Source organism: Varanus komodoensis, unplaced genomic scaffold (genome assembly GCF_004798865.1).
Source record: "Varanus komodoensis strain SLA01 unplaced genomic scaffold, ASM479886v1 scaffold72, whole genome shotgun sequence".
Taxonomy (NCBI): Eukaryota; Metazoa; Chordata; class Lepidosauria; order Squamata; family Varanidae; genus Varanus; species Varanus komodoensis.
The window spans coordinates 243,372-270,283 of record NW_025336374.1 but is presented as its reverse complement, the minus strand read 5'-3'; the positions used below and the strand labels follow the sequence as shown (position 1 = coordinate 270,283).

Genomic DNA, 26,912 nt, shown 5'->3' with positions numbered 1-26,912 from the left:
CATATCATGATGGGGCATAAAGATGCAGGACATATAGGAAGGCCTTTTCCTACATGAATTTTCCCACATGCTTAAATCCTTGTGGAAGTAGCATCCTTCCTGAGGAACTCCCTACCCACTGAGCTCTATCATGCAGTTTCTCTTGTTGCCTTTACAAGGCATACTAAAATGTTTTGTGGAAAGCATTTGTTGAAGGCCCACACTGGGAGCCATTTTAATCCTGTGGTGATCTATTAGTAGGTCTGCTAGTTTGTTTTCTAAATAATATTGGTGAATTCAGCAGCCAAACATCAGAGTGAAAAAGCAATAAATAATATAGTTAATTAGACAGGAATCAGGGCACTCGCTCTGTTATGAGACCTTATCATGCTTTGAACAGAATGGGATGAGGATCAGAAAGTAGTCTGTACCTCCCGTGGCAACAGATTTTAACTCTCTAGCCTAAGGTTCCTCCCGACATTTTAAAGCCCTTGCATTCGCCTTGGCTATGTGGGAATGCCATGTTCAAATGCCCTGAACCACGAAGTACCTGATTCCACGGGCAGTTGCTGATTGTGAGCTACCTAGCTTGGCCTCAGTTGTAGGGGTTTTTTTAAGCTGATAAGCTAGGACTGATTTATGATCTTAACATCTGGCCGAAAACCCAATCCGCCAGACGTATTTTATTTGTTATACCGCCCAATGGCGGGAGTTCACAGGACGGTTTTCAACAAACACAGACCTTTAAAGTAATTCCGACAATAATTATCGCTTCGACTTTCGCTTCGGACTTAAAAACCACATCTTCCCCCACATTTCCTTATCCCAAACGACGACAGCCTTCTTACCCTTCTGCACAGGCCTCAGGCCGGGGACTTGCATAAGGTCCAACGCCATAGAGAGCGCCTTCTCTCTGGTCAAGGAAAAGGCTCACGTCACGGACGGCACAATCCAATTGCAGTACTTCCTCAAAGCGTCGGCGAAGAGTAGCTCTATTTCCCGTGACTTTGCCGAGCTGGTACGAGCGCCCTCTACGCAAACGCCATAACGGCAAATTGAAGCCGAACGAAGCTTCCGTCCCTGCTGTCAGGTAAAATTACGCCAACGCCGTGAAATAGTGAGAAACAAATGTAGTGTAGACTCCTCTTTACAGGCATTTTTACTCTCCCCTGTCAAGTTAAGCAGGCACAACGGAGAGGTGTAGAAAAGGAGCTGCCCGCCAGTGTACTTACAAGGTTGTAATACACCTCAACGTTCGCGCGCGTGTTCCGACCTTTTAACTCTATTTACTATGTCTCTGTATTGTGAACACATGTTTTAAAATGCGCCTGCTAGTCTTTACTTATTCAGTTAATCTGCTTTGTAGATTCTTTATGCTCGGATAATTGGTAATTCTAGTCCAGAGCTGATTGCTCTTCCCGGGACTGGCCCAAGCTATTTTGCTGCCTGTACCTGCGTTGGAACTGGTGCCTCTCCAAATTTTACTCTTGCCCACAATCATTTCACTACCTCACCCCACGTTGACTTTCACGCATCACACTCCACAGTTTACATCCCATCCACCCAAACCTCATCTGCACAAACCTCATGTCTCTACTACAGTTCCCTAGGGCTCTGAGGAATCCTGCATGCTACCCTTCTCAACACAAAACTAAAGGACCACACACAGCTCCTGAAACTTTCCCTTGCCCTCATGCACTCGAAAGAGAAAGCAACTGGTTTTTGCAAAGCCTCCTACTTTCACATCCCCATCCTCTCTGCCTGGGAAGCTGCTGCTGCTACTGGCTTGTAAAGATGCAATAGCCTACGAGTAGGATTATCTGAACCCAGTCCACTGTATGTAGCCCAAGCTTGCTTTGCACACCAGCCTATGTAGACAAATGCTGAAAAGGTTGCAGAACAGAATGGATCGAATCACTCTGTCCCATTCATCACTGGGATGAATCTCTGGGTTTTTGTTTGGTTGGTTTTTGTTTGTTTTCTGATAGCTATCAAACCAAAATAACAGTCCTGAAAAGGAACTGCAGAAAGAGAATGACTCATAAATTCTGCTCTTCTGGACTAGCTGGAGATTTGGAAAATGTCTCAAAAGTAGAGAAAGCTGAGATGAGTACTTAAAATCTGGAAGATTGCCTTGCTATGATGGGAAATGTTCAGGCCACCTCTTTCTGGTGCACTCAGTTCTCAATTTTTTAAACTTTTTATTCCTCTTTTTCACATCTGTAATCATGTCAGAATATCAAACCTGCAAAGAATGAATGTCTGGATCCAAAGGAAGCATATAGTCAAGTGTTCAACACTATATTAACAGCAAGCAGGTATTTCTAATACAACAGCACTGAAAGGTAGCCAGTTTAAGACTAACTACAAAGGAACAAAGCATATGCAGAGTGTTTTATGGAGTTGGTGTCACATAAGCATTGCAGGGAAGGGAATGGGACTTTGAATGGGTGGTCCAACCCCCTGCTGTTGCAGGACCCCAATTGACAAGACTGAGCCATATAGCAATTCCACTCTTTGTCATCTGTTAGCAATTTGCTATGGTCACTTAGAAGTTGAACCAACATTTCTTTCCCCTGTCATTTTCTATGAACATATCTGGAATAAAAGTATCTTTTTTTTCTCCTGAGCTCATTCTTAGCTTTATCCTTCCTGATGTCATTCCTGAACTTCTGTGTCACCTTTCAATACTCTTCCTTTGTGAACTTGCCTTCCTTCCACTTTTAATACATGTCTTTTTTTGTTTTTATGACAACTACAAGGCTTTTGTGGACCTACAGTCGTTTATTCTGTAGTCTGCTATGTTTTGCTTGAATTGTTTCCAATTATGAATTTAAAAGGTCCTTTAAAAAAAACCCTAGCCATCTTGCACCCCTTTTCTCATTAAAGTCACTTGTCACAGGTGCTTACTTAATCACTCTTATGCATTTAATAAAGCTGATTTTATTCCCAACATATTTTTTTGGGAAATCCACTTAACTGCTCTTTGCTTTAAAATCAAGAATTCAAGTGTGTTCACAGAATCATAAAAGAGTTGAGTTGGAAGGGGCCATGAAGGCCATCAGGTCCAACCTCCTGCTGTTGCAGGACACAAATTTACACCATTCCACTCAGATGTCTGTCCAATTTCTTTTTGAATGTCTCTAGTGAGGGAGACCCCTTCATGGATCACTGCCTTGTCATGGTGAAGGGGCTTGTGTAGCTCAATGAAACTATGAGCTATGCCATGCAGGGGCACCCAATATGGACAGGTCATACCAGGGAGCTCTGACAAAAGATGATCCACTGGAGAAGGAAATGGCAACCCACTCAGGTATCTTTGTCATGAAAACCCCATGGACAGTACCAAAATGCAAAAAGATAGGACGCTGGAAGATAAGCCCCTCAGGTTAGAAGATGTCCAGTATGCTACTGGGGAAGAGCAGGGGGCTAGTACTAGTAGCACCAGAAAGAATGAAGCGACTGGGTCAAAGCCAAAAAGACACTCCGTTGTGGATGTATCTGGTGGTGAAAGGAGAGTCCGATACTGCAAAGATCTATACTCCATGGGAACCTGGGATGTAAGATCCATGAATCAACGCAAGCTGGACGTGGTCAAACAAGAGATGACAAGTCTGAACATCAACATCATAGGAATCAATGAACTAAAATGGACAAGAATGGGTGAATTGAATTCAGATGACCATCAGGTATACTACTGTGGGCAAGTATCCCTCAGAAAAAATGGAGTAGCCTTCATAGTTAAGAAAAGAGTAGGAAAAGCAGTACTGGGATACAAACTCCAAAATGCAGAATGATCTCAATTTGAATCCAAGGCAAACCATTCAACATCACAGTAGTCCAAGTCTATGCCCCAACCACTGGTGCTGAAGAGGCTGAAGTTGACCAGTTCTATGAAGGCCCACAACACCTTCAGAAATCATACTGACTATATGCTCTACAGCTAAAGATGGAGAAGCTCTATACAGTCAATAAAAACAAGGCCAGGAGCTGACTGTGGCTCAGATCATAAGCTTCCTGTTGCAAACTTTAGGCTTAAATTAAAGAAAGTGGCACTAGGCCACTCAGGTAGGACCTAAATCATATTTCTGATGAATATACAGTGGAGGTGACAAATAGATTTAAGGAATTAGATCTGATAAGAGTGCCTGAAGAACTATGGACGGAGGTTCACAATATTGTACAAGAGGTAGCATCTAAAACCATCCCAAAGAAGAAGAAATGCAAGAAAGCAAAATGGTTTTCTGAAGAAGCTTTACAAACAGCTGAGGAAAGAAGAGACATGAAAGGCAAGGGAGGAAGAGAATGATACACCCAATTGAATGCAGAATTTCAGAGAATAGCTAGAAGAGAGAAAAAGGCCTTCTTAAATGAACAGTGTAAAGAAATAGAAGAGAGCAATAGAATAGAGAGGACCAGATATCTCTTCAAGAAAATTGGAGATATGAAGGGAATGTTTCATGCAAAGATGGGCAAGATAAAGGACAACAATGGCAGGGACCTAACAGAGGCAGAAGAGATTAAGAAGAGGTGGCAAGATTACACAGAAGAACTATACAAGAAAGAGCTTAACGTCCCTGATAACCAGGATGGGGTGGTCACTGACCTCGACTCAGACATCCTGGAATGTGAAGTCAAATGGGCCTTAGGAAGTCTGAGCAACAACAAAGCTAGCGGAGGTGACAGTATTCCACCTGAGCTATTCAAAATCCTAAAATATGATGCAGTAAAAGTGCTACACTCAACATGCCAGCAAATTTGGAAAACTCAACAGTGGCCATAGGATTGGAAAGGGTCAGTTTACATTCCAATCCCAAAGAAGGGCAATGCCAAAGAATGTTCAAACTACTGTACCATTGCACTCATTTCACAGGCTAGCAAAGTTATGCTCAAAATTATACAAGATAGGCTCCAGAAGTATGTGGACCGAGAACTACCAGAAGTACAGACAGAGTTCGAAGAGGCAGAGGAACTAGGGATCAAATTGCCAACATATGCTGGATCATGGAGAAAGCTAGGGAGTTCCAGGAAAACATCTACTTCTGCTTCATTGACTATGCTAAAGCCTCTGATTGTGTGGATCACAACAAATTGTGGCAAGTTCTTAAAGCGATGGGAGTACCAGACCATCTTATTTGTCTCTTGAGAAACCTTTATTGTATGTAAGCCGTCCCAAGGCTCATGCGAATGGGACGGCATACAAAAAAATCTAAATAAATAAAATAAACCTGTATGCGGGTCAAGAGGCAACAATGAGAAGTGGACATGGAACCACTGATTGGTTCAAAATTGAGAAAGGAGTTCGGCAAGGCTGCATACTGTCGCCCTGCCTGTTTAACTTATATGCAGGGCATATCAGGCAAAAGGTGGGGCTAGATGAATCACAAGTTGAAATATCAACAGTCAGATATGCAGATGATACCACTTTAATGGCAGTAAGTGAAGAGGAACTAAAGGGCCTCTTGATGCAGGTGAAAGAGGAGAGCACAAAAGTTGGCTTGAAACTCAACATTAAGAAAAATAAGATCATGGCATCTGGTCCTATTACTTCCTGGCAAATAGATGGGGAAGAAATGGAGGTAGTGACACATTTTATTTTCGTTGGCTCCAAGATCACCGCAGACAGTGACTGCAGATAAGAAATTAAAAGACGCTTGCTCCTTGGGAAGAAAGCTATGGCAAATCTACACAGCATACTAAAAAGCAGAGACATCACCCTGCCAATAAAAGTCCGTATAGTCAAGGCTATGGTTTTCCCAGTTGCAATGTATGGCTGTGAAAGTTGGACCATAAGGAGGGCTGCGCGCTGAAGAATTGAGGCCTTTGAATTGTGGTGCTGGAGAAGACTCCTGCGAGTCCCTTGGACTGCAAGGAGATCAAACCAGTCAGTGTTAGAGGAGATCAACCCTGCTCGTTAGAAGGCCAGATCCAGAAGATGTAACTCAAATACTTTGCTTAATAGAATGTTGTGGGGCACTATGTTGAAACTTTGCTAAAATCTGGGTAGATTATTTCCACAGTGTTCCTTTTGTCCATATGGGGTGTAGCCAGTCAAAAAATGAAATTAAATTAGTCTGACAGGATTTATTTTTGATAAATCCATGTTGGCTTCTATTAATCACTGCACTTTCTTCAAGATGCTTGCAGATGGATTTTTTAAATCATTTGATCCAGAATTTTTCCAGGGATTGATGTCAGACTGTCTATTGTCCCCAGATTCACCTTTTTTTCTTTTTTTGAGGATAGGAGCGACCCTAGCCCTTCTCCAGTTGTCTGGCTCATCTCCTGTTTTCCAAGATTTCTCAAAGAAAATAGCCAGTGGTTCTGAGAGTTCCCCCACAAGCTCTTATGACTCTGGGATGGAGTTTATTGGGCCTGCGGATTTGAGCATGTTCATTCCATGTAGGTATTCCTTGACCATTTGTCTGTCAATCTTGGGCTGCCATCTCTCCCTTTCAGCTTGTACTTCCTCTTGGTTATAGATTTTCTGGTGGGAAAGGACTGAGGCGAAGTAGGAATTGAGTGCCTCTGCCTTTTCATTGTCATCTGTTATCAGGCTCTCATCCACCTTAAGTATCTGGACACCCTTCTCTTTCTCATGTCTTTTGTCCTGAATGTATCTGAAGAAGGCTTTCTTGTTGTGCTTAGCTTCCCTTGCTATTCTCAGTTCATTTCCTGCTTTAGCCTTCCTGACATCATCCCTGTAATTCATTGCTATTTGTTTATATTCTTCCTTCATGTCCTGGCCCTGCTTCCACTTCCTGTGCATGTCCTGCATGTTAAGACTATCACTTAACTTTTTGTGAAGCACCATGGGCTTCCACTGCTGTCTTCTACACTTTTTTCTTGATGGAATTGTTCATAGTTGTGCTTGGAGAATCTTCCTTTCCAAGATTTCCCAGCCCTCTTGGACTCCTTTTCCATTAAGGGTGTGTTGCCATGGCACTTTGCTTATCATTTTTCTGAGTTTGCTTTCCTGAAGTCCAAGATGCGTGTTTGGCTCCAGTTACCCTTTGTCTCCTTTATAATTGAAAATTCAAGTATCATGTGGTCACTTTCCTCCAGAGTTCCCATGCTTGCTATTTTGTCCACCAGGCCATCCCTGTTGATGTTACATCAAGGATAGCTGATCCTCTCATACCTTCCTCTACTTTCTGCTGGAGAAAGTTGTCAGCAACGCATGTCAGGAATCTCTTGGAGGGGCCAAGCTTGGCAGAATTTGTCTCCCAGCCTATATCAGGGAAATTGAAGTCCCCCATGATGACTACATCATTCTTCTTGGAAATGCTGGCAAGTTGCTTTTCGAAGGTTGCATCCTTGTCCTCTTTTTCACTGGGTGGTCGGTAATAGATGCCAATAACTTGGTTTTTCGTATTTTTTGCTCCCTTTAAATTAAGCCAGATGCTGTCAGTGGGGCTACTAAGTTCTTCCTCTTGCATTTCTGTGCAGATATATACGTATAGTGCAACTCCACCTCCCTTTTTGTCCTTTCTATTTTTCTTAAACAGGTTGTATCCATCTATTGTAGAGTTCCAGTCATGTGAGTTATCCCACCCAGTTTTAGTTAATCCCTATAAGATCATAATTGCCCTTATGTACTATGAGCACAAGTTCATGTTTGTTTTCCATACTCTGGCATTGGTGTAGAAACATCGAATTTCATTTTCGCTGTGCCCTGGTTTTCTTCCTACATTTTTTGTGAGACTGGTGTTGGGCCTTGCTTGAGGTTTTTTCTCTGTTGAAATATGTGCATCTTTCCCAGGTGATGCTATTCCATGCTGCACATCTCCCTCCCCTGTAGGTTTTATTTTAAAGCTCTCCTGCTGAAGTTTTTCATATAGTGGCCAAACATCTGCTTCCCGTTCTTTGTGAGGTGCAGCTCTTCATTTGCCAGTAGTTCATCTTCCAGGAAGCTTAGCTTATGGTCCCAGCATCCAAATCTCTCTCTCTCTTTCCGGCACCGTCATTGTAGCCAGTCATTCACTTGAAAGATTTTTCTTTCCCTAACAGTTCCTCTTCCACATACTGGTAAGACTGGGGATAACACTACCTGGGCCCCGGTATTTTTGATTTTCCTACCTAGAGCTTCGAAGTCTGATGTTATTTCATCAAAGCTTCTCCTGGCGGTATCATTATCATTAGTTCCCACATGGAAGAGAAGGAAGGGGGATTTGTAGAGTTGCATGACCTTGTTGGTTATATCTTTAATCTTGGTACCAGGGAGACAGCATACTTAGTGATTCTCTGGGTCATCGCAACATACATATTTTTCCGACTTGCACAACAGGGAATCTCCCGCAACAATCACTTTTCTCCTTTTTTTGTTGCAAGCTTTGGTATCCTTTCCCTTTCTTGATTGGCCTTTTGTTTCTTTTTCAGAGTTACACAGTGTGTCGTCTTTGACAGTGGGTTTCTCACACGTCCCTTCCTGAAGCAACTTAAAGTGGTTTGAGAGCTCCACTGCTTCTTTTTTAGGCCTTCTCCATCTGACTGTCACACTGTTCCAATGAGTTTCCTCCTGATTTCCCCTTCCTTCAGCATTCTCTTCTGCTTCTGGACTATGCTTAGCTGTTGCAACTCCTCCACTATGTCTAAAAACTCTTCGTTTTCTTTTGTAATCTGCAGGGTGGACAGTTGCTGCTCCAGTGCTCTCACCTTTTCTTGTAACAGGGCTATTAGTATGCAGCTGTTGCAGTTGGGTCAGGCCACCACCACTGTGGAGTCTCCTCGATCCATTGTTTAGTGGATTATGTCTTGGGGGGCTGTTGTGACAACTGGTGCTTTCAGATGTCTTCACTAAAGTTTAGCAACACAGTGTTACTAGTATATGGGAACCTGTTACAGGGAAGAAAAACAAATGTGCGTGTGTGTGTGTGTGGGGGGGTGGGATTAAGGTGAAATAAAGTAGAGAAACAAAGGAGAGGGAATGTTAGGGACCTCCCCCTTAACCGCCTCTGCCAAAATCCTGTTTCCTCCCTCTGTATGCTCCCTCTGGTCACTCACTCTCTGGGAGTTTAGCTGCTTAAATCCCAGAGGCCATAGACCAGCTGGAGCAGCTTTCTCTGCTCTGCTGTGAGTCAGGAACCAGAATGACTCACTCCACCCACACAGCTGCTGCTAGCTGATCAGGCAACTCACCCTCAGTTGTCTCTTAGAAAACAATGATTTTTGGCTGGGCTAGTGCAAGCCTGTCTTTGCTTTGCTTTTGCCTCTACCTGCCTCTGTCTTCTCTTCCACTACAACTCCTCTTCCACCAAACTCCTGTTTGCTCACTTTGTTCATTCGCTGGAAGCTTGGCTGCTTATATCCCATAGGCCCTAGCCGAGCTGGGGCAGCTAGCTCTGATCTGCTAGGAGTCAGGAACCAGAATGTGTTGTGACCACTTTTCCGCAGAATTCCTATAATTTCTAATTTACCCACCAAATAGAAACATAGAGCAAGTCAGAAGGGGCCTCCTGGGCCATCTAGCTCTGCTCACAACATGCCTACCATGTGCATGTCTAGACTATCCTTGAACACCCTCACCAATGGGACCTCAACCACCTCCCATGAAGCCCATTCCATACCCCTCCGGTTCTAACCGTCAGGAAGTACTTCCTGGTATCCAAATAGAACCTTGTTTCCTTGAGCTTGGCTCCATTGGAGCGCATCCTGCCCTCCTCTGCAGGGGAGAACAGGTCTCTACCCACCTCCATGTGATACCCCCTCACATACCTATATGATCCCCTTGGAGTCCCCTCTTCTCCAGGCTGAAAAGACCCAGTTCCCTCAGTCTTGCCTCATATGGCTTTCCCTGCAATCCAGCCACCAGCCCTGTGGCCGTACGCTGCACTGACTCTAAGCTGGCTATATCCTTCCTGTAATGTGGAGCCCAGTACTGAACACAATACTCCAGTTGCGGGCGACCAGAGTCATATAGAGTGGTAGTAATACCTCTCTCGATCTAGAAGCCATGCTTCTGGCTATGCAACCAAGGGTGGCATTCACCCTCTTGACCACCACATCACACTGCTGACTCATGTTTAGACAGCAGTCAACCAGTACCCTGAGATCCCTTTCACAAGTGCTGCTCTCCAGCCACTTGTCCTCTTACCTGTACTTATGATGCTCATTCCTATGCCCCAAGTGCAAGACCTTGCACTTTTCCACATTGAAGGCTGTCCTGTTGTCTCCTGCCCACTTCCATAATCTGTCCACATCCTTCTTGATCTAGAGTACCTGCTCCTCAGTTGTGGCCATGGCCCCAGTTTTAGTATCATCTGGGAATTTGATCAGCAGACTGGTCACCCTTCTTCCATGTCATTGATGAAAGGATTGAATGGGATTGGCCTTGGGAGACCCTGCTTTGTTACTGGCTGCCATCCTGATGATTCCGCACTAATGGTTACCCTCAGCTTTCCGTCAGTCAACCATGCCCTAATCCATGGGTCCTCAAACTACGGTCCGCGGGCTGGATCCGGCCCGCCATGCTGATTTATCCAGCCTGCCTTGGAGAAAACAATCTCCGAGTGAGTCCAAAAGCTCTGAGTTGGCGCAGGCGTACTCAGTGGGGAGATGGCCACAATCGCAGTTGCGCTTGTGCAGGGAAGACGGGCGTGATTGCGGTCGTGCTTGGGGGCGGAGATGGCCGCGATCGTGCTGGGGGAGGGGGGGAGAGATGGCCGTGATCACGCCTGCCTTCCCTGCGCTAGTGCACCCACAACTGCACCCGCCTTCCCTGCACGATCACTCCCGATTTCCCTGCACAATTGTGCAGCGGTGGGGGGAGTTGGCCACGATCACGGTTGTGCTCGTGCAGGGAAGATGGGTGCAATTGCGGTCATGCTTGGTGGGGGGAGATGGGTGCGATTGTGCCTGCCTTCTCCACCGCCGCAGCCACTTTGCCAGCCTGCACCCACCCCCCTTTCAATTGGCCCCCTGTTGAAAAAGTTCATGGACTTCTGCCCCAGTCCATCGGACAGTGCATTGCTCTATCTCAAAACTCCTCAATTTCTCATCCGGGAGATCATGCAGCACTTTGTCAAAGCCCTTGCTGAAATCCAGGTAATCCACATCCACTGCGTCCCCTCCATCAAAACCTTGTCATAGAATTCTATCATCCCTTTTAACTCTTAAGGATAGCCAAACCTCTAATTCCATCCTCTGCTTTCTGTAGAAAAAAGTTATCTGTACTGTATGTCAAGAATTTCTTGGAGGGGACTCTTTTGGCAGAATTTGTCTCCCAACACATATCTGGATATTTGAAGCCCCCAATTAGTATCACATCACACTTCCTTAAAATACTGGCAATTTTCTCAACAAAACATTCTTTCTCATTTTCCCCTCGATTAGGTGGTCAATAATAGACTCTTAATAATGTTCCTTTTAATCCCCAACACTTTTTTTTTTACCTCAGTGCTCTCAATGGGGCTATCAGGTTCATTGACCTGTATTTCTGTAGAAGGAAAATATAATGCCACCACCCCCTTCCTATTTCATTTGCTCTTTTAACAGGTTGCTGTGTTTCAGTCATGAGAGTCATCCTACCAAGTTTCAGTAATACCTATTGTTGGGAAAGCCTTGATGGCAGTCGCAGCAAAGATAACCAGGTTCTGTTAGGAAAGACTCCTTTTGCCTTGAACCTCACTAGTTTTATTGAATGATCACCCAGGACCCCTGCAGTTACTTACGACAGCATGGCTACCAGGATCTCACTGCCAACTACAAAATCACAGCCCATGTACAGACACTTTTATAACCTGCTACTCACGTGCACCAATGCAGAGTGTTAAGTTTCCAGATAATGTTGGTACAATAGCAACTTGATGTCTTTAGGCATGACATAAACTGATCAGAAATACTGGTAACAATAGTACGGAAAACATTGCTGTATTGATAAGTCAGTCTAGCAAATTCTTGACAGTTCAGGTCAGCCGGGTCTTTCTGTTTAAACATGCAAATATGTCTGATGGAGGAATCATTCAGGAGGTCTGGTTTGACAACCACACTCAGCAGGGGCTTGCCTCTGTGGGACTAGATCAGGGGTCCTCAAACTTTTTCAACAGGGGGCCAGTTGAAAGGCGGCGGCAATAGGTGCAGGCCGGTGAGGCTGTGGCAGCACCGGTGGGCATGTGCGTGGCGAGGTGGTGGCTTGCCCACTCGGAGATCATTTTCCCCAAGCAAGTCCAAAACGATCTCTGAGCAAGCAAGCCGCCACCTTGCTGTGTGCAGCAAGGCAGGCAGCAGCAGGTGCAGGCGCGGGTGGAGGGAGTCCAAAACCTCTGAGCTGGGCCAGATAAATGGGCATGGTGGGCCGAATCCGGCCCACAGGCCGTAGTTTGAGAACCCTTCAACTAGATACTTAGGTGGATCCATTCAAAAACAATGGCCCCCATTGTTTCAATTTTTCTGCTGCATTTCCTCACTAATAGTATTAGCATCCAGCAGCTTCTCAGTCCAGCTAATAATGCCATCTTCTTAAGGCAACAGCACCACTAAACAGCAACCTGGATGAGAATTCTGCTGCTTTGTGAGAAAGAGGTGTGTTTTTGATTTTATAACACAAAGGCACATAAAGCAATGGTTTTCCACCAGGGTTTATCTGAAATTTTCCAGCACTATCAAGTTAAATTTGCCTTCGTATATTAAGAGTTCAAGTTCATTATTTTTGTTTCCCATACAAAACATTAATATACAGCCACTGAAGCCCATGTTTATATTTCCTTCATTCTTGTGAAGACTATTTAGAGCATTACTACAGCTCTTCTTTCTGTTATGGTGCATAAACCTTCATCCACTGTTGCCTCTAAGTTCATACCTCCCTTCCCTGGATGAATCAATTTGAAGCCTTCCCCACACTAGAGACATTCAAGGTGAAACTGGCCAGCCATTTGAGTGGGTTGGTGTGAACTGGTGTCCTGCACCAGCAGGGGGTTGAGCCCAATGGCCTCCATGACCCCTTCCAACTCTGCTATTCTATGATTCTGTGATTCTATGATGAAATTCTTCATGCTGCGGGCAAACATATTCTTTCCACCTCCCATGAGATGCACCCAGCAATTCATCTTCCAAGTGGTCCCAGAACCTGAATTTCTTATGTCAGCACCACTTTCATAGCCAGTTGTACAAGAAGTATAGCCAGTTGTACAAGAAAGGGAAAGAAGTATTTTTCTTTCCCTTTCCATTGCTCTTCCATATACTGAGAGGATGGATGAGAACACTACAGCTTCAAAATCTGACAGGTTTTTTGTAGCTCTATTTGGCAGTGCCATTTGTTCCCACATGGATTAGAAGAACAGGAAGGTGTCTATGGGCTTTTTAAGTCTTTTAGTCACATTTCTAATCTGAACTTCAAGAAGACAGCATACATGGGTCATTGCAACATCCTTGGGTTTTAGTCCCATGCAAAAAGGAGTCTCCTACCATGACTATTTTTTTTTTCTTGGTCAGTAGTTTTTCTGCATCATACTCTCTGTTGCCTAGGCTCCCTTGTAATTCTTTTTCTACAGGCTCCATACTCCAGTAGCTGAAAGTGATTATTTAGCTCCAGTGGTTCCACTGGAGCAGAGTGACTTCTGATTCTCCTGCTCCTGTTATCATTCCTCAGGAAGTTTCTTTTTCATTGGTTTTCCCCAGTTCAGCATTCTCCATTTCTGCTTCAACCTGCTGTTGCTCATCTATCTTTAATTCTTCGTGTTCTTCCCAAAGTTCCATTGTTCTGTCCAATAATTCTTTACTTTCTCTTATTTCTTGGAGGGTGGACACCCACCACTCAAAGTGGAAAATCTTACGTTAAGTTTTCAGTAGTGGAGAGTATCTTAGATACTTGAGAACAGTGGAAAATAATGGACAGGACAAGCAAGGAATTTTAAAACTGTGATAATGGAATATAACTGCACAGTAGCCCAGTCAATATTGCAAATGAATCTTAGCTTTACCTACTCCCATTCCCATCCTCTTTTTCACACTGTAGAGAAAAATAGAAACATAGAAACAGAGCAACTCAGAAGGGCATCCTGGGCCATCTAGTCCAATCCCTGGCTCCAGCCAGCTTCGCTCATGACATGCCTACCATGTTCATGTCTAGCCTATTCTTGAACACCCTCACCAATGGAGCTTCAACCACTTCCCGTGGAAGCCCATTTCATAACCTAGGGGTCTTAACTGTCAGGATGAACCCCAGATCCCCTTGGAGTCCCCTCTTCTCCAGGCCGAAAAGACCCAGTACCCTTAGTCTCGCCTCATATGGCTTTCCCTGCAATCCAGCCACCATCCCTGTGGCCCTACACTGCACTGTCTCTAACCTGGCTATATCCTTCCTGTAATGAGGGGCCCAGAACTGAACACAACACTCCAGTTGCGGGCGCACCAGAGTCGTAGAGAATGGTAGTAATACCTCTCTTGATCTAGAAGCCATGCTTCCAGTTATGCAACCAAGGGTGGTGTTCGCCCTTTTGACCGCCACATCACACTGCTGACTCGTGTTTAGACAGCAGTCAACCAGCACCCTAAGATCCCTTTCACAAGGGCTGCTCTCCAGCCACTTGTCTCCTAACCTGTTCTTATGACAACGATTCGAATGCCCCAAGTGCAAGACCTTGCACTTACCCACATTGAATGCCATCCTGTTGTCCCATGCCCACTTCCATAGTCTGTCCAGATCTTTTTGGATCTGGAGTACCTACTCCTCTGTTATATTCACAGCCCCCATTTTAGTATGCAAATTTGATCAGCAGACTGGTCACCCCCTCTTCCAGGTCATTGATGGAAAGATTGAACAGAATTGGTTGCAGGACAGAGCCGTGGGGGACCCTGCTCATCACCGGCTGCCATCCTGATGATCCCCTACTAATAGTTACCCTCTGATTTTGGTTCATCAGCCATGCCCTAATCCATCAGACAATGCATCGATCTATCCCAAAACTCCTCAAAAATATGTGCTTTCACTTTAGAACAAACTGCACTTTTGTTTTATGAAATGAATTTGGTGAACTTTGGTTTGATCATTGTTTGTTTATACAAATATACATCAAGTTTTGATGGGAGAGGAGAATCATGCCTAATAACAATCATTCCATCATCAATATTCATGCTAGCCTGTGTGTTTGGCCAATGGATGCAGCATTTCTGTATACATATATTTATGGAGTACCTTCTGTGAGACAGTATCCTGATTGGTGCAGGCATTCCCTTATCACACTCTAAGCAGAACAGAAGAAGCTGCCCTAGTTGGTCTATGGCAGTGGTCTCAAACTCAACTTACCTGGGGGCTGCTGGAAGTAGAGTCTGGGTGAGGCTGGGCCGCATCAAGTATTCCACAAAAAATGGATTTCAAGTATTCCAAAAAAAGTAAAACTGATCCAATCTTCTCAATCTTTACTAATAATAATTCAGAACATGAACGGTTCTTCAGAACATAGGCTTCTCTTATTTCCTCCTACTCCTTGCTGTCAGAGACCTGACAGCACTTCCTCTTACACAGCTGAGCCACATTTGGCTTGAGGAAGGAAGCAACTGAGACCCTCAGTATGGCTTGAAGATGCTCATCAGTAAGTTTGGACCTGAACTTTGACTTATTAAAGTTCATGGTGGAGAAGAGCATTTCACAGATAGGTGCTCCCAAAAAGGCACATGGTCCGCTTGAACATCCTGGAAAGTTCAGGGAAGGTAAGGGGCAATTCTCTCAAAAATTGTCCAAGCTTGTCTGCTTTTCCACTCACCTCCCTGAACTTGGCTTTGAGTTCAGAATTGCACTGCAGGTCAATTAGCTCCATTTGAAGCACAGGAGGGCATCTTCCACATCAAAGGAGAAGGGGTCAGCAAAAATTTGAAAAGTGGCTCTGTGTGTCTTGAAATCTGCAAACCTGTGATCAAATTCTTCCTGTAGCTTTACAATGGCATCAGCATACTTCTCACCACTGAATGGTGTGCCAGAATCCATGAGTGCCTTGCATGCTGGGAAATGGCAGAGGTTTGTCTGAGAAAGCTGGGCTTTCCATAACACAAGTTTTGTGGAGAATGCTCTGACATTGTCATAGGCAGCACTGACAAGCTGCCCCTGGCCTTGTAATTTCTTGTTCAGTACATTCAGCTCCTGTGTGATGTCAACAAGTCCATGAGCCATTTGGGATCACTTAGTATAGGAACAGCCATCCCATCTTTCTCCATGAAGGTTTTCACCTCTGCTCTCAACTCAACCTCTTCAAGATGTTTCCCCTGCTAAGTCAACATACCTTGGTGTAGTAGAGCACATCCTCATACGCTGACTCTATTTCCTCTAAAAAGGCGCGGAACTGCCGGTGCTTTAAGCCCCTGGATCTGATATAGTTGATACATTTCACAATGTCAGATATCACATTGTCAAACGTCAGGCATTCGCTGCAAAGGGCCTGCTGATGGATAATGCAGTGCAGAGCAATGGCCTCTTCCACAGCCTCTCCTTCCAATTTTCTTTGAACAAATGCCACGACTCCATTTCTCCTCCCTGTCATTGATGGCGCTCCATCGGTTATTATTCCAGCAAAACTCTTCCATAGTAAGCTGGCATCTGCAATGGCATCACACAGCTGGCGGAATATCTCCTGAGCGGTGGTCTGGCCATGCATTGGAATCACTGTGAGTAACTCCTCCATCACTTCAACATTGTCGTCAACACCACGGACATATATTGTGAGCTGCACAGTGTCAGTGACGTCTGTGCTCTCATCAAGAGCGTCCGAGTATGCATGAAAATGTTTAGCTTTCTCATGCAGTTGATCGTAAATGTTACCTGACAGGTCAGAAATGTGCTCTGCCACTGTGTTGGCTGAGAGGCTGATGTTGCTAAACTGACCCTTTTTTTCGGGTCAGACTATACTTGCAGCCTGTAACATGCACTTTTTGATGAACTCGCCGTCTTTAAATGGCTTTCCTGCCTTAGCAATCATCTCACTCACTACGTAGCTGGCTTCGACTGCCGCATCACTCTCTTTGCTTGCTTTCTTGAAAAAATCTTGTTGCCTCAGTAGACTTGTTTTAAGTTTGGCGACATGGTCCTCTCTCTCATCTCCCTGGGATTTTGCATACTCCTCAGCATGTCTAGTTGAGTAATGACATCTGATGTTGTACTCCTTGTGCACCGCAACTTTCTCTGTGCATATAAGACACGTCGGGATGCCCCTGTGCTCAACAAAAAAATATTCCGTCTCCCGCTTCTCCTGAAATTGCCTGTGCTCATCGCCAACCTTTCTCTTCACGGCAGGTTTTGAGAAAGACACAACTGGGGCTGGGTGACAAAAAAAAACGTATTTGCACTGGGTGACAGGATATATTTTCCCTTCACTCGGTGACACTCCCGAATCATGTTTCAAGTGACTAACGTTGTTAATTTGCGTTGCTGTCACAACCCTGAGCTATGGTAGCCCACAGGTGACAAAAAATATAAAACGCCCAGGCAATGTTCCCTCTAAGCTGCGCGCCGGGACGGCAGCGGTGGTGGTGGACCGCTCATCCCGCGTCGCTCCTGGAGGCCGGCCTGGATGCCGCCGGCGCTTTGAAGGCCGCAGGGCCTGTCCCCCATGCCCTGCCCGGCCCGGCGCGCAGCTTAGAGGGAACATTGCGCCCAGGGTAACGACTCACGCAGGTGCATGTGAGAAAAACACGCGGGCCGCACTATCACTAAACTTTGATATCAAGCGGGGGCCACAAAATATCGTCCCACGGGCCGTGAGTTTGAGACCCCTGGTCTAGGGATTTTGAGATACAAGCAGCTGAACTCCCAGGGAGTGAGTGATCAGAATAAGCAAATTGGGAGAACTAACAGGACTTTGGTGGCCGAGTTGTAGTGGAAGGAGAGGCAAAGGGGTGAGGAGACTGTACCAGTGCAGCAAGAAGTATTTTCCAAGAAGCCACATGGTCCTGAGATCTGCAACTGAAAGGAAGTGGTCTGATTATGAGCAGCAGCTATGTGGGTGGGGAGATTCATTCTGGATCCTGACTCCTTGCTGAGCAGAACAGAGGAACCTGCCTCAGCTGGCCTAGGGACTGGGATACAAGCAGCCAAGTTCCCAGAGAGTGAGTGATCAGAGTGAGTGACCACTGAGAATGAACAGAAGTATGGCAGCAAGTTTGGCAGGGGGAGGGGTCAATGTAGGTCCCTAACTTTTTTCTTTTTCTTTTTTCTCCTTCATCCCCCCCCCCACTTTCTTCCTTGCAATACAGTCCTACACTCCCATTTACAAGTAGGACTGTGTTGTTAACCTTCAGAGAAGACAGGAGAAAGCAGTGGCGGTTACAAAAGGCCCAGAAAGCTAGAATCAAAAAGATAGCAGGAAGAATGGACCACGAGGACTCTTCAATGATGGTGATCTATAAAGTCTGTGCAATGTTTGTTTTCTTGCCTAAGGACAACATGACCTACATGTGCAACAAGTGCAACCTAGTAGCCTGTTAAAAGGAAAGGTGAGAGCACTAGAGCAGCGAGTATCTATCCTCAAGTTAATAAAAGAAGATGCAGAGTTTTTAGATAGAGCAGTGGAACTGTAATAGCTAAGAGTAGTACAGAAGCTAGAAGTGCAACAGCAAACTGAGGTAGAAGAAGAGAAAATCCTTAGGAAATGGAAAATGAGAAGAAAACTCCCTGGAAAAGGGTGACAGGTACAGAAAAACTAGAAGAACTAGAACATGCTCTGCACCAGTGGAAGCAGTGGAACTATGAAATTGCTTTCAGTTACTTGAGGATGTGAGTAGAGAGCAGCCTGCAGTGGAAGAACTAGAAGTCATCTCATGCACCATTGAACAAGAGGCTACAGGTGAACCAAATACTGGCAAAGATATTGTAGGACATACCTGGCTAGTGAGCATGAGGCATGGGCTGGCTGATCATGTCCCAAGGATCTACACAACAATATAGAACCTCCAACATAGCTACACAACAACAAGAATCACCGACAGCCAGAGACTGAGGAATTTCCTGCCAAAAACCCTTCATCACAGCCTTAAGGTGACCCAGCCTCCCACATGGTGCATGTGGAAACCATATGGATTCAAATGTGCCAGTCAGGAGTCCTACAATACCAAGGCTTGCAAGAACAAGAAGAGAAGAGTGTTTGGTTGTGGGAGACTCCCTGTTGTGTGGGATGGAAACACACATATGACACAAAGACCCATAGACTCATTAAGTATGCTGTTTTCCTGGAAGATGAATTAGTGATATAACTAACTCATAAAGCCCACTTACATGTGTCCCTTCTATGCTGGAACAAATGACACTGGCAAGCTTTGGGGAGGAAAGTCAAGAATTTTTGGATATATCAATAATTTAAGATATGCAGATGACATGATAATACTGGCTGAAAGCAGCAATAATGACTACAGAAGAAATATACAACTTTAATTTCAACAATGAAGTCATTGAAATTGTGAAAGATTTTGCATACTTTGGCTCAATCTTCAATTCAAAGCAAGGCTGCAGCCAGAAAATTAGAAGATGACTGAGACTTGGAAGAGTAGCAGTGAAGGAATTGGAGAAAATGATCAGGTGTAAGGACACTTTACCAGAGACCAAAGCCAAGGTCATTTGCATTATTGTATTCCTGATCACTATGTATCCCTGTGAAAGCTGACAAGAAGAAAATTGATATGTGCTGGAAGAAAGCTGTGTGAATATCCTGGACCGACAGAAAGACAAACACGTGGAATATATAAAATGAAGTCAGAATTTGCAACAAGTTCTACTCTGTGTGGATGTTTAGATTTCTGTGTGTGAACCACACACAAGGAAGAATTCAGCAAATTGCCCACAAAACCACAGGAGATGATGTGCATCTGTTAAATCAAACCAAAGCAACTTTGAAAACTCCCTTTCAGCAAAAAATACCGACACCTATGTCCCTGTTGTAGTCAATGTAGTTGGCGTCCAAGGCTTGAGTTCAACGCAAAGCATGATGTCAGTCTCAGCTGACATAATCCAACATCACACCCACACAACATCCCATTTTGCCACCATCGCCACCATAGAGAAGGCTCTAAAACTCAGTCTCACATGTTCGGGTTCAGCACAGTTTTTCTCTGTTGTGGGAAGCCTCTTAGGAGCCTTCACCATGTCTCTGTATATACCTGGCAAAACAGCCACACTCAACAGGAAACATTCCAGGATTTCCAGGTCCATCAGAATCCAAATTGCTGATCTTAACTAGTCCCCCTACTCTTGCACAAAGGTGGCAGGTTTAGTGCCTTCCTTATTCGTGTGTGTGCTTAACAAGTCTAATAATCATAATACAGGAGATTTACATTTATGAATGTTGAGGAATGGTGTGTTGATTTCCCTTGCTTTAGCTCAGGGGGGCTAATTGATCTACAGGATGTGTCACAGGAATATTTCCAGCAACTGACTTTGCACAATCATCAGCCTGCAATGTGGTTTAAATAAGTCTCAGTGGCATGGAGTGTATTGGGAACGTAAGAGATCTTGTTAGAAACCAGTTATTGTTCTGCCATGACTTATTTGCCCACTAGAGATCAGGATTGTACAGCCAAGGTTCTCTATTTTGTTTTTCAGTGACTGTTTTAACATACAGCTAGAAAGGAATAGCTGAATCAGGACTTTGCTTCATCTTGCCACAAGCAGATCTCTTTCCCACCTTTCCTACTTGTGACCCTTTAATTGGAAATGCCATGAATCTGGGATTATATGCAAGCAAACTCTTTTCCACTGAAGTGCTCTGTAGTCTTTGGGACTGGGTATTTATACTTTATTTGTGTATTGCATTTCCGTTCTGTGTCTTTCTCCTAATGATCCCCATTGTGGCATTGTGGGAGCAGCTATGGACAAGTAGTAAAGGAACAGTAGTGATGTTCACGCTAACTTTAATTAGTACAGTGCAGATGAAATCATTGGCAAACCACCTCTGAATATTTCTTACTTTTTAAAACTTGTAATCAAACAATCCAAATTAAAACAGGAGGTAGTGCCAGAGACTCCCTACTCAGAAGGCATCCAATCAGCTACTGAGAACAAGGGACAAATACAAATAGTGCTGTCACTAATGATGCATCTAGATCAAAACTGAATGGAAGTCTAGTGGCCGACATGCAGAGAAATGCAAACAAAGTCTGATGTTGCAAGCACATACAGTTGGATATGGAACTTGAGAAGTATGAATTGAGGCAAATGGGGACCTTAAAGCAAGAATAGGTACAAATTAGGGCTTTTTCCAAATTGCAACAGAGCAACAGCCTCTCTGTTGAGCTCCCTCTGATACCTTATCAATATTATCAGTTTTAGTTTATTATCCACTTACTCATTTTAATTCTTACTAATTTTTATGTAGTAGTGTTTTAAAATCAAGCCTCCTACAAAAGACACTGCATCTTGAATCTGTAAGTTCCTGGAAATATTATACAAGCCACTGTTGCAATGGTGAGGAACAAGAACAACAAACGCAGCAGGACTAGCCCTGGTTTATCTACTCTGCCCAAGCCAAGTAAACAACCAAACATTGAAGCGTATGTGACGCCCGGGAAAACTGTAAGTAATAAGAACAAGATAAATCTCCTTTATTCTGTTTCTACTTCTAACAGCTGCGATTTACTAAACTGGGTCTTGGAATCAGAAATTGAGAAAAAAACATTATTAGACTTGTCCTCCACTCTGCAGAAGGTGTCTATTCACTTGAACTAGCCTTTGCCTATGTTACCCTCTCCTGATGTTTATACCTTTTTGGGGTGGGAAGAACAAAACAATCAACCATCCAAGGAATTTACAACAGGCTTTGCTGCCAAACTATGTCTATTAACTGCCCAAACTCTGATTTCAATCTTCCAGCAGTTAACTCAAATAAATACAAAGGTGAATTCTTTAAAAACAGCTTTTGAAACCTTTGTGCAGGGCTTTGTAGACAAGCTGGCAGCTTCTGAAACAGCCTTTAATTTTGGCACCAATTCGGACCTGCCCACAGATAGTCTAAGGAAGCAAAACTGTTTAGAAGAACTCCCTAAGTCCAGAAAGGATACATGATCAGAGGCACTGCATGCAGTTCCATCTTCTGCCAAGGAGTTAAGTAAAATATGTACAACCGTGTTCTTAAAACACATCAGGTTGCACTAAGAAGTACACCCAACAGATTTAATATTGAGTGCTGGTCCACCAGAAGAGCTATTATTCTATCTCTTCTCTGATGCCAAAGTTAGACGATTGATTTAAGTGCTGTGAAATGGCTCCCTAGCATGAGAGGCCACAAATGCATTTTATCATCTTTTAATCATTCCCGGTATGCTGTTTAAAATAAAACATTTTCTTTCTACCTTTCAAATATATCCATTAAGAGTCTTCCACGATGAAAAAAGAAGCATCCTTTCTGGCATATCTCCCCAAGCAGACACTCTCCTGCCTTATGCCACAGATAAGGAGCCAAATGATAAAAACCATAGTAACCCAGCACCTTCAGCAACCTTGACTAGACTTTGTCAGAATAATCATGCTGAACTTACATGAGAAAGATCTGGCACTGATGATGCCTTGGAATCAGGTCTAATTACCTCCTTTGAAGCTCTACCAAATGAAGAGTAAGATGACATACTGAGAAGGTTGGACGAACGGAAACAAACACCGCTGCTGACTCAAGCAGCAGCAAAGCCCTTAATTCATTTAATATCTTTGGACTATCAGCTTGACAGTAATCCTGAAGAAAATCAATACAAACCTTCTGAATTGTCTAACCAAACATCCTTGCTAGAAAACAACTCAAAGTCACTTGGTCCATCTTCATCACCTGAGAATTGTCCTGACACTACTTCACTTCCGACTCCTCTTATTCCATTGAGGGCAAATACAAGACACTCAGAAGTCACTTCCTCCACTTCTACTCAAGGGAAGGCAGGTTGGAAAACACCTGTCCTCATTTCTGCAGCCAATGCCAGTGTGGTGGAGGGCCCCCCAAAGTATGGTTCCTCTTTTAGGGTCTCTGATGAGGTCCAAAATAAGATGTCAAATGCCGATTGACAACATGAGTTCCTCTCTTGGAACCTGGGGGGTTGGCTCAATAAGCTTTACGATTCCGATTTTATAAGATTTATCCATGGCTTTGATATATTATGCCTTCAAGAAACATGGCTCATGAACCCTGACTCTTTGGATATTCAGGGGTTCAGGACTTATTTTGTCCCTGCAACCAAAACTCACTCAAAGGGTCAAGGAAGTGGAGGCATGGCTACATTGGTATCAGTGGACCTAAACATTGACATCTAGGTTGTAGAGAACAACTGTCCCAGTAATTTCCAGACCCTACTCCTTGAAGGTGATTATTTTAGAAGTTTACTATGTGTAAATGTCTACATTCCACCCATGAGCTCACCTTTTTCAAGTAGGGCCTGCATCTGGGACATGTTAACTGATATGCTAGACTCGTTAATATCTCATTTCCCGTACGAACATGTTATTCTATGTGGGGATTTTAAGGCGAGAATAGGAGCAGGCATCTTTGAGGAAGGAAATGACCTGAATGCTCAGCATGCTAGGCATGCCCAATTTCTAGATCAATCTTCAAAGGATTCAATAGTGAACAAGTATGGGTTAAATCTTTTTGAGCTCCTTTCCATGTCTAATCTCCATATACTCTGTGGCACCTCTTTTGATATAACTGGTGGCACCTATACTCACCCTGGGACTGGCAGGACCAGCACTGTAGTTTATATAGCTATTACTCCCACCTTACTGAATCTGGTGGTTAAATTCAAAGTTTTAGACCTTACTTTGAGCGATCACTGCCCACAACACTTGTCCCTTAAAGTTAATTCCAATGTCATGATGAACCGCTTATGGATTTTGAAGAGGATCTCACTCCTAATGTTAGGAGACTTAAATGGTCTAACAGAATACATTCTGTTTTAGCTGATACTCTGTCGAGCCAGGAATTGAGCTGCTTGAGAGACTCTTGCAACACAATTCCGATGTTACACAATTCTTCAGTGAGATTAACAACCATCTTAAGCGTCTTATAAACAATAGACCAAAAAAGCAGCCCATGCTCAAGATGGCTGGTTCAATCATGACTGTAAAATCTTTAAAAAAGAACTTATCTCGTGTCACAACACATGAGACAAGTTAGGTACGGTAGGGAAGGTGGGTTGTCTAATCTTTTATTACTTAGGTCCCACTATAAAAACTTAATTAAGCAAAAGAAACTGGAACATGCTAAGTTTCTTTGGCAAGAGCTAGACTGAGCAGTTTCCAAAAAAAGAGATTCACAATTTTGGGAACTGGTCGCTAACCATAAGAATAGTCCTTATTGCCAGGTCGATTCATACCGACCAGGCCATGTTTGGTTTTCTTATTTCAGTACTGTTTTTGGGTCTCAACAGCCACAGGAAGCATTTTCCTTCCCAGGGAGACACTGGAATGGCTGCCTGTTTCAGCTGCTGAAATCAGCAATCTAATTGCCTCTCTGAAACGTGGCAAATCCCCTGGAGAGGATATGCTTCCACCAGATTTATTTAAAGCCTTCCCAGAATGGTGGGCTCCAATCTGGCCAGAGTGTTCTTCTTGGTTAATGAAACAGGCCAGATCTCACCCGGCTGGAAGGTAAGCATTGTAGCCCCTATCCATAAAAACGGGGATAAAGCAGACCCACAAAATTATAGACCAATAAGTTTGCTTGATGTTCCAGCAAAACTTTATAGTAAATACCTACTGACAAAATTGGAAGATTGGGTGGATACGGAGCATATTCTACACACAGTACAAGCAGGTTTCTGGAAAGGCCTTGGAACCATCAACCACTGCCAAATATCGTATCAACTGGCCCACGTTGGTATTAATGGGCAAAGAAAGGCACTCGATGTTGTGTTTGTTGACCTGGCAGCAGCATTTGACCCCATCAATAGATCACACTTATGGGCTAAGCTTGCTGCAATGGACATAGACAAAAGACTTCTTTCTCTGCTCCAGGAGATCCACAGAGACACAGTTGCACAAATCAGGGTGGGAAAAGAAATTCCCATTAGAAAAGGTGTGAAGCAGGGGTGTGTGCTGGCCCCCTTATTATTCAACCTTTACATAATATTGTAGAGTGCGTATCAGGACTGCATTTTACACCCCCATCATTGGGTCAGCTAAAAATTTCAGTACTACTAAATGCTGATGGTATGGTCCTGATCTCCCAAACAAAAATTGGTTTAAGAAGGCTTTTACAACAGTTAGGCCACTATTGTAAACTAGAAGCTCTTAACATAAATTATGCCAAGACCAAAGTAATGGTCTTCAGAAAAAAACCAGAATTTCATCTTGGAGCATCCTTGGTAACCCAATCAAACAATGTCATTTTTTAAAATATCTAGGGGTCACATTTAGGGACACTTTAAACTGGAAACTCCACCTTGAAACAGTTAAAAGCTCTTAGGATTGCAGGGTCTATCTTGCACTTTTTTATACTAAAGAAGGATGTTTGATCGATCCTGCATTGAAGCTATTTAAAACCAAGGTCGTTCCCCATCTTTTATATGGTATTGAAGTATGGAGATGGAATGAGAATATACTATCTTCTTTGGAGGTAATTCAGAATGCTTTTTTGAGGTGTATACTTGCCCTACCTCTGCTCTGTCAAGAGCAGAAACAGGGGTCCCTTCTCCTAGGGCACGTGCACACCTTGCCTTATTAAAGCGTTGGAACAGGAACATTCGCTCCAGCATCAACTCCTTAGGGCATAAATTATTCAAATTATTATCATCAAAAGACCCTAAATGACTCAGATTCTTTAATGCCATCACTGACAGATACTCCATCTCTGACAATCTCCTAGGGACTACAGTTGATAATTCCCATGTATCATTCAGATGCCCTAACTGACCATTTTTCAGTTCTGCATTCCAAGGCCTCTCCTTGGTTTAAACTAATTAAACATGACCATCTAAGATCTGATTACTTTGTTTCCATCCCTAATTACAGCCTTGTTTCCAAGCCACGTATACAGCCTTACTAACTGGTCGTTATTCCCATATTCCAATGGAGCAGCGTGTCTGCATCTGTGAATCACCTAAAATAGAGGACCTCTTGCACTCTATTCTTCACTGTTCATTATATTGTGAACCTAGGGGGGAAAATTGTCTAGTGCACTACCCACCTTCAATGCCTACTCTGATCCTGAGAAGTTAGTGTTTTTGTTGTCAGATATTGTTGTGCACGTGTCTTACTGAGTCTCTCTTTTTGCTCTTGCAGCTAAAAAAGGTAAGAGCTGTCCTGAATCACACCTGGTCTGTCTTTTTAGTATTATGTTTTAATATGTTTTATTTATGGTTTTATTTGTGAATTCAATGTTTTAGCTTGTTGAGTTGTAATGGCCTATGGCTAAATGCAATAAACTAATTGACTGACTAACTGAGGTACAAAATAAAGTGGACTGCAATGAAACACTTTCAGTTAGACAAACAAAGTGTTTCACTCTCAGAATGACAGACTTGGAAGAAACAGAGTAGCTCTAACACTGAAAACAAGATACAGCCCAACTAGGAAGGGGATATCATACGAAGTCCAATGAATTCTTTAAAACCCTACCCATCCAACAACAGATTCTAAAGAAGGAAGAAACTTCTATTCAGGTGTTAAAAGAATAAAAATAACACACCAAAACAAGACACACTGATAATCATAGGTGACTGGAATGCAAAAATAGGAAATAAAGTAGAATCAAATGTCGAGAGAGAATTTGGCTTAGAATAAAGCAGAAGAATGACTCAGAATTGCATCAAGGCAGCCATCTGTTTATTGCAAACATGTACTTGAGGCAATCAATTAGGTGGCCAATAAATATACTATGCAACTGAAAGCAAGAGCTGGCAAAGTTGTATTTTTTCTGTAAAACTCAAGACCTTACATGACCTATGTCCAGATCTAGCAATTGTTGTTAGTCACAAAGTCGTGTCCGACCCATTGCGACCCCACAGAAAACACCCCTCCAGGCTTTCCTGTCCTCCACCATCTCCCA

At 43.6% G+C, this 26,912-nt stretch overlaps 1 protein-coding gene and 1 long non-coding RNA gene across 17 annotated transcripts in view; one reads left to right on the top strand and one right to left on the bottom strand.

Annotated features, from left to right (window-relative positions):
* Positions 1-1,526, bottom strand: part of SUPT20H (SPT20 homolog, SAGA complex component) — a 94,236-nt gene extending 92,710 nt beyond the window's left edge. For 5 of the 16 annotated variants that reach the window (XM_044452425.1, XM_044452426.1, XM_044452435.1 and 2 more), the window contains exon 1: positions 828-1,523. The gene's annotated coding sequence lies outside the window, so the exon portion shown is untranslated. Of the gene's footprint in view, positions 1-827 lie in introns of all 16 variants that reach the window. The other 11 variants (XM_044452424.1, XM_044452420.1, XM_044452429.1 and 8 more) reach the window with 7 other exon arrangements.
* Positions 971-26,912, top strand: LOC123034779. Its single transcript, XR_006416841.1, has 3 exons — positions 971-1,069; positions 18,157-24,514; positions 25,877-26,912. It is a non-coding gene; the product is annotated as an uncharacterized LOC123034779 (long non-coding RNA).